The sequence below is a fragment of the Vitis vinifera genome, chromosome 1, assembly GCF_030704535.1.
Source record: "Vitis vinifera cultivar Pinot Noir 40024 chromosome 1, ASM3070453v1".
NCBI lineage: Eukaryota > Viridiplantae > Streptophyta > Magnoliopsida > Vitales > Vitaceae > Vitis > Vitis vinifera.
This window is the reverse complement of record NC_081805.1, coordinates 10,876,189-10,885,146: the sequence shown is the minus strand read 5'-3', so window position 1 is coordinate 10,885,146 and position 8,958 is coordinate 10,876,189. Positions and strand designations below refer to the sequence as shown.

The window sequence follows — 8,958 nt, the reverse complement described above, 5'->3', positions numbered from 1 at the left end:
ATAATTAAGTTACTCCAAAACTTGTTGACTAACCACACTGGCCATTTTAATGCATTACATGCCAACACTTCCTCTTAATGCACTTACTTAATAACACTACTCATATATCTAGATAAAGGAATCTCTTTTCACAAGTGCTTTTGCAAGAATATTTGCTAAATGATTCTCCATCCTATAATGTTGAAGATGAATCTAGCCTTTTTCAAATGCTTGTCTGATGAAATGATATTATGATGTAATATGTTTAGTTTGATCATGACTAATAGGATTTTTTTCTTATTGCTAAATGCTTCTACAAAGATATACTAGTTGTAATTGGTTCCTTAAATGCATAATTTGGTTGAGGGAATGCCCATTGTAATAGCCTTGCACATTGTCATATTGGTTTCAAATGGTAAGCTGGTGATTTGGTCGGCTATCGAGTTGGCTTTGAAGGAGGATTAACTTTTATCACAATACACATCTGTGTTTCTTTGAAGCCCATGAACATATACTAGAACCAAGAGAGAAAACACAAGCAAAGTTTTTTTTCCATGTCATCAAGGTAGCCTGCCCAATCATTATATGAATATCTCATCAACTTTGAGTCTATAGCTACTTTGTACAAAATCATAAGTATCTCCTGCAAGTATCTCAAGCCTCTTTTTATAGCTCCAAAATGACTTACACTGGTTGTTGCATATAACAAGAAAAAAAGACCAAAACTAAACATAACATCAGGTCTCATAGTAGTAAGATACAGAAGACGACCAACCAGCTTTTCATACGTCGAAGCATTTACCTTTTTTGAGCCATTTTTTTTCTTCATTTTCTTTTACTACCAATAGATTAGCCATAAAGAGCCATCTTGAGTGTACACAAATTATTTTGAAAAACAAAATAAAACATTGAAATCCATAATTTATTATTTGTTTAATCAATCGAAGATCTTATAATACAATTTTTAAATATTTTTTATATATAATGTCATTTATGACTATCCAAGATGGTTTTTTATATAGATTGTATTTTGTATTTTTATAAACATAAAATACTATCTGAATTAGCTACCAAACTCAAGCTCTTTATAGAACAACTCTGGAGAAATTGTAAAACTAAAGGCACAAATAACGGGAAGTATAGGGCCCATTTGGTCATGTTTTATAAACTTGTTTTTAAAAACTATTTTTTATTTTTTAACTTAAAAACAAGTTTAAAAAAACATGGCCAAACAGACCTATGCTTTCCTTTTATTTTTAAAAATTAGTGAAAATAATTCTTACTTGTACTCTAAAAATTGTTCTTTATTTCACTTTGTTTTTAAAAATTATTTCCAAAAAACAATGGCCAAACAGTGTTAGAAATTTAAAAAAAAAAATGGTTTTCTATTTTTAAAAACAAAAAATTATTTTTAAATCACACCACCAAACAGACTCGTAAATTCTTTTAATTTTATAAAATTTTATATTATTAATGTAGTATTTATTTTAAAAACTTGTTTGTGTTAGATAAATAGTTTGAATAATAAAAACTTGTTTGTGTTAGATAAATAGTTTGAAGAAGGCCGATTAAAGCCAAAAAAACAGTCAATTATTTCAAAAAAGAAAAAGTTGAAATAAAAAAAATAAAAATTAAACGATTTCAACCTCTAAGAGCCAAAATCCTTGGAGCATCATCACACATAGTTATAAAAATATTTTTAGAGAAAGGATATTCGTATATTCTTTTATTATAAATACCATGATGTCAATCTATTGTTCCTTTATAATTACATGTATAAATAATAATTTCAAACTCACTGATCTTTTAATTAAAATAATTAACAAAACATCAATGATTATTTTAGACCTAAGCCAGGCTATGCCCATGAATTTTTTCTTTTTTTAAGAAAAAATACTTCCTATGTAATGGTTTAGACCAGACCTAGGATTATGGGAAATATTAGGCTATAGCCTAACCCCTAGCCCAATCCATGGGGGACATGACCTATGGACATGGGAGAAAGTCACGAGGGGTAAGTCATATATGGGATGAAGTGATATGATACAAATTGTAAACCAATGAGTATAAGCAAATAAATGAATTTTTCTTTCTAATAAAAACCTCTATATTGAAAAAAAAAAAACTAAATAATTGCATTTGTTCAAACTAGAAAGTGAAATGAAATTCTTTTTAGACTCAGGTACATAAAGACAGTCCTTAAGTTCTAGATGACGTTTATCATCTAATACTATGGTAACATTTCCCACGACCTACACAACTATCATCACATTAGAAGTTAGGGTGATGTACATGTCCCCTTTATTTAGTCTTCTTCTTAGTTGAAATCCTTATAAAGAATTACAGATGTGGCCAAAGACCCGGAAATCTATCCATCAAGAATCGATGGAATCCACCACTAAGGAAAATTCAATTAAAAGTGAATGAATCTAGATTTCTTTGGGTATTTAAGGCATTCCATTTTCTAGTGACCCTTCTTGTCATAAAGGAAGTACTTACCCTTTCCTTTACTTTCCTTTCTTGGCCTTGGACTTCCTATTTGGTTTTTCCATTTTTGTTGTTCTTTTTGAATTTTTAGAAAAACTTTAAGATTGACAACTTTGAAAACCTCTTCAGCCATCTAAAATTCCTTCATTAACTCTGACAACTTGCATAGATATATGTAGGAATTGAAAAACACTACATTATTGCTTAATTTACCAATTTCCTTGAATATTCAACTAATTAATGCATGATTTATTTTTATTGTTATAGGAATAATGTCTTACAACCCAATCACTCTTATTCTCATGGCAAATAAATTAACTGGACCTAATTATGTTGATTGGAAAAGAAACCTAGATATAGTGCTTACATCAGAGGAGCTAAAATAGGTAACTCGGGAGTTTGCTCTACCCATTCCTAATGACCATTTCTCATAGGAAGAGAGGGATGCTCATTAGAAGTGGTAAAAGGCAAATAAAAAGTCCAAGTGTATTATACTTAGGTCTTTGGACAAGGTGTTGCAACCTTAACTCATATCTTTTACCACTACTTATGAGATTCTCTTCAGTTTGCAAGAGATGTTTGGTGACAAGGGTAGGTCAGCTAGATAGGTTGACCTTAAGACTATTATGCACACCAAGATGATAGAAGGAACTCTTGTTAAAGATCATATGACTCATATGGTTAGTCTCTTTAACAAGATGAAGATCCTTAAGGTTGAACTTGATGTTGAGACCAAGGTCAACATGATCTTAGAGACCTTCTTGGATTCCTTTAAGCAGTTCAAGCATAATTATTCTATCAATAAGATGTTAGTATCATAAGAATTAAGCTTTTTTTAGATAGGTTATAATCTTATTACTAAGTAGAGACCCTCTTTAATTAATCTTCTGACTTTAAACTTGGAAAGTTTTCTAAAGCAAGATTAACATACTTTTTAATTTTATCCTTAAGACTATGCAAATAGGACCACTTTAGGTGATTTTACCACTTTATATCTAAGTGCATCACCAAGATGTTGATATCAATGTTACCAACTAAGGAGTTCCATCTTTAGGAGTGGTGACTCCCACTATTAAGATGTATGATCTTACCTAAAAGGAAAGTTCATGTCCTTTGATCCCGTGACCCAATCATATGAAGATATAAATTGAGAGCGAACTTGGTAATGATTTTTCAATTGACTTTTGCATTTCATACGGCATCGCGATGGCATTTGGTAATGATGTGGGCCAAGCCCAGCCCACTGAACAAGGATCTCCTGTTGGACAAATGACGACTTAACCCAATGGAATGGAAGGACGAACCCACTTGAAGAAATTATAGGTAAATAATAGAGATTTGTCATGGAACTGGAAGCATATGGACCACAAGTTTATGCCAATGCACAAGCCAGACGAGCCAAGTACGATGATGAATTATGAATTTATGAATATGCGTTTGTCCACTGAATTTATTGAGTGAGGATGTAAAGGGTTAGGATCTTATATTTATTATCTCCAATATATTATATTTATTTTTATATATAAATAATATTACTGATGATCATGATAATAATTTTTAGGATGGAAAACATACTAATCTGGCATTCCATATTTACAAATTAAATAAAATATATCTTTTATTATTGGTTGGACTGATTCGATACTAGTTCAGCACTTGGACTGTCGATTCTTTGGTTGGATACTGGTTTAATCCATATTTCTTTTGCTAACCGTCAGCACTTATACTACCTATCAGCTGGGCCAAGGCTCAACCCTTGCTCACCCAGGCCTGGCCCAACTTTTTTGTCTCACCTTTGTTTTCTATTGTAATATATTAGGGATGTTAAAGGTCTGTTTGCCAATTATTTTTTAAAACTGTCTTTTGTTCTCCTAAACAAAAAAAAAAAAAAAAAAAAAAAACATGAAGACTTGGTGGTGTTTCTTTAAGTGTAGATGCATTTGACATCTTTTAAAAACTTTTTACTCCTTTATGAAAGTGTGGACCTGTATTTTTCATGTGAGTCCCTATTTAATGGTAAGACTCGTTTTTTAATAGTGAAAAATTACTTTTTGAAAAGTCAGAGTCGCCACTTATTTTATTTTATTTTAAAAGGAAAAATAAAACAATAAAATAAAACCTAAAGAAGTGACTCCATAGTTTTAGAAAAACGTGTCTTTGAAAAACCCAAATTTAGGTATACGAATCAGGTTACTTATTAAAAAGGTACATCAAAGAGGTAGTACCCCTCTAAGCCCTAAAGAGGTCTCTATTGGCTAAGTTGAGGGAAATGTGACAATTATTCTGTTGATTATAGATACTTAGATAAGCTAAGGTGATTTTGAAACTAGCACACCAAGTAAGAAATTAAATTACAATAATAAAAGAGAGTTATGGTGTGTACCTGGATTGATTCTCAAGTTCTATCATAAGACATCAAAGTTAGCTTAAAAATATGTCGTACAACATGCATTCTTATCAAAGATAATCAAATAATCAAACAACCAAACAAATATCAAGATAGTCGAATATGACACCAAATAAGGGCAATGACACGCATATTCATGAGATTTTGAAACTAGGGTGATGGAGAGGGTGGTGGAGAGCGTACCTAGTTAGCAAGCATTAACGCTTCTATGGAAAACAAGGTTAGCTCAATAATGATTGTAAAACAATCTTCTATATCACAAAGCAGATCAATATCAATCAAATATCAAACAAACACCTCATTTGAACCAATGTCAAAGAAGATATAAAAAATGATGAACTCCCCACCAAGGTCCAAATTAATTTTTGCATGAGTTGCTTCCATAAATTCCTTGATTTTTGGAATTATAAAATTGTATTCGTGCTTATAAAAAAAAAAAAAAAAAGAGAAAATCATAAAATTATTAAAAACTAAAGAAATTTGTGAAAGATGCTTGGCAGAAGGAAGATGACAAGGATTTGTTATAACTAAATTTTGTTATTCAAAAGATGCCTAAGGAAGTTCTTAGAAAACTGAGACTCATTTAAGTTGAAAACAATTTTGAAAATTTGTTTAAAACTTGTAAATTCTCATCAAAATAGGAAAAACGCATCAAGAAGAAAGGAAGGTAACCATGCAAAGGCATGCACGACTGGGCCCTAAGGTGCATGGGTTGCAGAGAAAATAAGATAGGATGTTGGTGGTGCTATGTGGCAAAGTGCAAAGGGCACCTCTTCTTGTTCATATCCAAAAGCTAACGTTCATGAAATGCCAAACATAACTCACAACTTGGCTAAAGCAGATTTCAATTGGTCTTCATATGTTGATCGAAAGCAATATATTTATTCTCGAAGAGTGGATTCTTCAGCTCGTGTAGTTCAATCAGTCTATACCTATCACGACCCAAATTCCAAGCGACCTAGAATTTGACCCATGACTCTAGGTCAAAGGTTTGACCCTAAAGGTTCCTCCTAATCCAAATTGGCAGTCAACCAAAATGCTCTGATTTTTTTTTTTCTAAACATAAATCACACTAGCATTCCTTCCAACTAACAATCCAGTTTAACAATATACCAACCACTACTCAAGAGCAATAAGATATAATAATTATCATGAAAGTCTAGAAATAAGAGTTCACAGTTGACAAAATTAATCAAAATAAAGTCTCATTACAAATATATAGTTTCAAGGTTTGCTAATACAAGTTCCAAAATAAACCAACATAACAAATATACTACAATCCACTAGGCTGCTCCAAAATCTCTTAGGGCATCCTGAAGCCCTCCTTGCCCCATCTGTGGTTCATCAGGAGTCACATCTGCATCTAAAAAGATATAAGAAGGAAGAAGTGAGCATTCCACATTGCTCAGAAGCGTACCTTACACCTATGAGGTTAATTGGGATTACTAAGTTTCAAGTGAACACAAAATAACCATTCCATCATAATTGATCAACCCACATATTTTAATTTCTATAATTATAACAATTCAATAATTTTCAACAATTAAATAAAATGCATGTGGATCTGTGACACACAATCATACAATGCACTGTCGTTCTCGGGATTTCACCGAAGGATACGCGTCGGTACCCAAATACACTTCTCATTCGAAGTCTTCCCAGGGTAGAATTTTGGGTCTTTCACCCTAAGGGTCTCATTCCCTTCTTAATTCGCCTCACACGAACCTTTAGTTTTCATTACTATTTTTTTTTTCTTTTTCTTTTTTTCATTTCATGCACTTTTCACAGTTTTTATTTTTCTTTCACACAACCATGATGCAAATTAAATGCAATGAGGTCAATTATCCTTATTCATAAATATCAAATAAAAGTCTAACTAGTCCAAACATCATTGAAATTACATTTATACCAAAATTCCATAATTTTCCAACAACCCCAATAATTCCAATAATTAAATATAATTATTTTCTCCACAATAAAATTATCAAAAACAACTAAATAAATTTCCAATAATTCAAATATCACTTAAGCATAATTTTCAGCAATATTCCATTATTTCTCAACAATCCTAATAATTCAAACAATCTAACACAATTAATTTCCATAATTAAACACTTTCATTATCACACAAAAATCCCAAGGAAAATTTCTAAATCACCCAATAAACTTTCTCACATCATAAATACTACCTATTTACCTTCCAACAATGAGATTTATAATTTTTTTTTTAAAGAAAAATGCATTGAATAAAAGTTTTAGGGTTAAGTCTCCCTACCACAGATCTAACAATCCAACCGTTGAAAATGTAATCAACCATTGTAGGAATGTTCCTTGCATCGAGTAGAACTTTCCTTCAATTTTTCACATGAAAAAGAGCTCGTTTGGCCATTGAATCGATCGACCAAAGGTGGTCGGCGTTTTCTCCTCTCTCACAGTCGCTGACTCTCCCACCCTTCTGCCACTTTTCTCCTTCTTCTCTTTTTATTTCTTTTATTCCTTTAAAAGGCCACCACATAGTGCACTCACTCATACCCATATGTATTATTATAATCATTTAGTTTTTATTTTCTTAATTCATTTTATTTTCTTTTTTTAATTCATTTTTCATTCCATTTCAATTTTTTTTAAACAATACACAAAATAAATTATCAAACAACATCCCAAAAATTTTAATTTTCTCAAATTTATTATTAAGTAATTTAATTTAATTTTTACCTAATTAGTTCTAATTAATTTTAATTAATTCATTTTTTTTTCATTTTTCACTTTTGCTTTTCGTTTCCAGAAATTTTCAATTTCTACGATCCGAATGAATTTTCTACCATAAAGTTGACATGACACAAAAAAATTCAACTCGTTTAATTGATCAAAAAAATATTTTGAATTCTGTCAATCCAAAATTGACACGTGTTTTCCAATCATTTTTTATTGTTTTTATTTTTCAACCACCATCTAATAGAAGACTTTTCAAACTTGAAATTCTAACATGGCCTAAAATACCTGGTCATTACAGTACTAGGTCTTTCCCCATTTACTAATTTTCCTCGATTTCACTTTTGGCTCCCCAAAATGGCCATGGGCACCATCCTTGAAAGTCTACTTTAATTGAGAGTAGTAGAACCATTCACCAAATGAACTTCACGTCTACTCATTGTTCTCCATGAACTGACCCAATAAAACTTGAAACCCCTTTCGAACAGTTTTTCATTCATCCCGACATAATCCAAAGGAAGTATTCCCATGGAAGCAAACCAGAATTTTATTGCAGTTCTTATACCCACTCCATCTTTTCCTGCGCTTTGGTATATGCTTTTCGACATCTAACTATTTTCCGTTTGATAACTCTAAGCCTTCTCTGGGTCCTTTGGTTTTTTTTTTTTTTTTTCATTATTTAGATGAGGAAAGCAATGAATCATTCTCAACACTCTAGAGTATAGAAATTTGAAACTTCACTCAGATAGGGTTGGGTGATATTTGTTGCTTGTCGTTGAGTAGTTGGGGCACAGAAAGCATGGAATAGTTAAGGAATGGGACTCGTCTTTAGCTATTTGGAACAACTACACTGCATGTGCTTCTCACACCAGGTCAACAATGACTCTTTGAACCAATAATATACAACAAAATGAGGTCACTTACAGATAAAACCCATTGGTCCGTAGTTTAGAAAACTTGATCCTAGGCGATGCTACACCTTTTCCCATATTTTCTACAATGGCATGATATTTGTTGTCGTATTGAGAACAAACTAATATATTCTCATGATTATCAAATTTTGACATGACACCCTCATCACGCAAAGCCTCAAGAACTTCATTGATTATACGTGTTATGCATGGCATGGCCTAATGCTGCTTCTCATTATCGTTGTATCTCAATTGCCAGATTATTAGAAGAGATTCTAGTCTACGTCATGACCAACTTAATGTCCTTGGGTCCCACCCTTGTCTCATTCACATCTTCAACATCTTGGGCCATGGATGATGCCAAGCTTCTAGAAAGATTGTGAGAACAACAAATATTACAACACTAACCATCGAAGGAAACTTTTTTGGCACAAACTCAACTCGATCATGCATGTTGTACAC

General features: G+C 31.9%; 1 long non-coding RNA gene across 1 annotated transcript; it reads right to left on the bottom strand.

Moving 5' to 3' along the window:
• Nucleotides 1-6,011: 6,011 nt before the first annotated feature.
• LOC132253660 (uncharacterized) lies at nt 6,012-7,342 on the bottom strand. Its single transcript, XR_009465569.1, has 2 exons — nt 7,149-7,342; nt 6,012-6,236 (listed from the first exon to the last, which is right to left on the bottom strand). It is a non-coding gene; the product is annotated as an uncharacterized LOC132253660 (long non-coding RNA).
• Between the last annotated feature and the right edge of the window lie 1,616 nt (nt 7,343-8,958).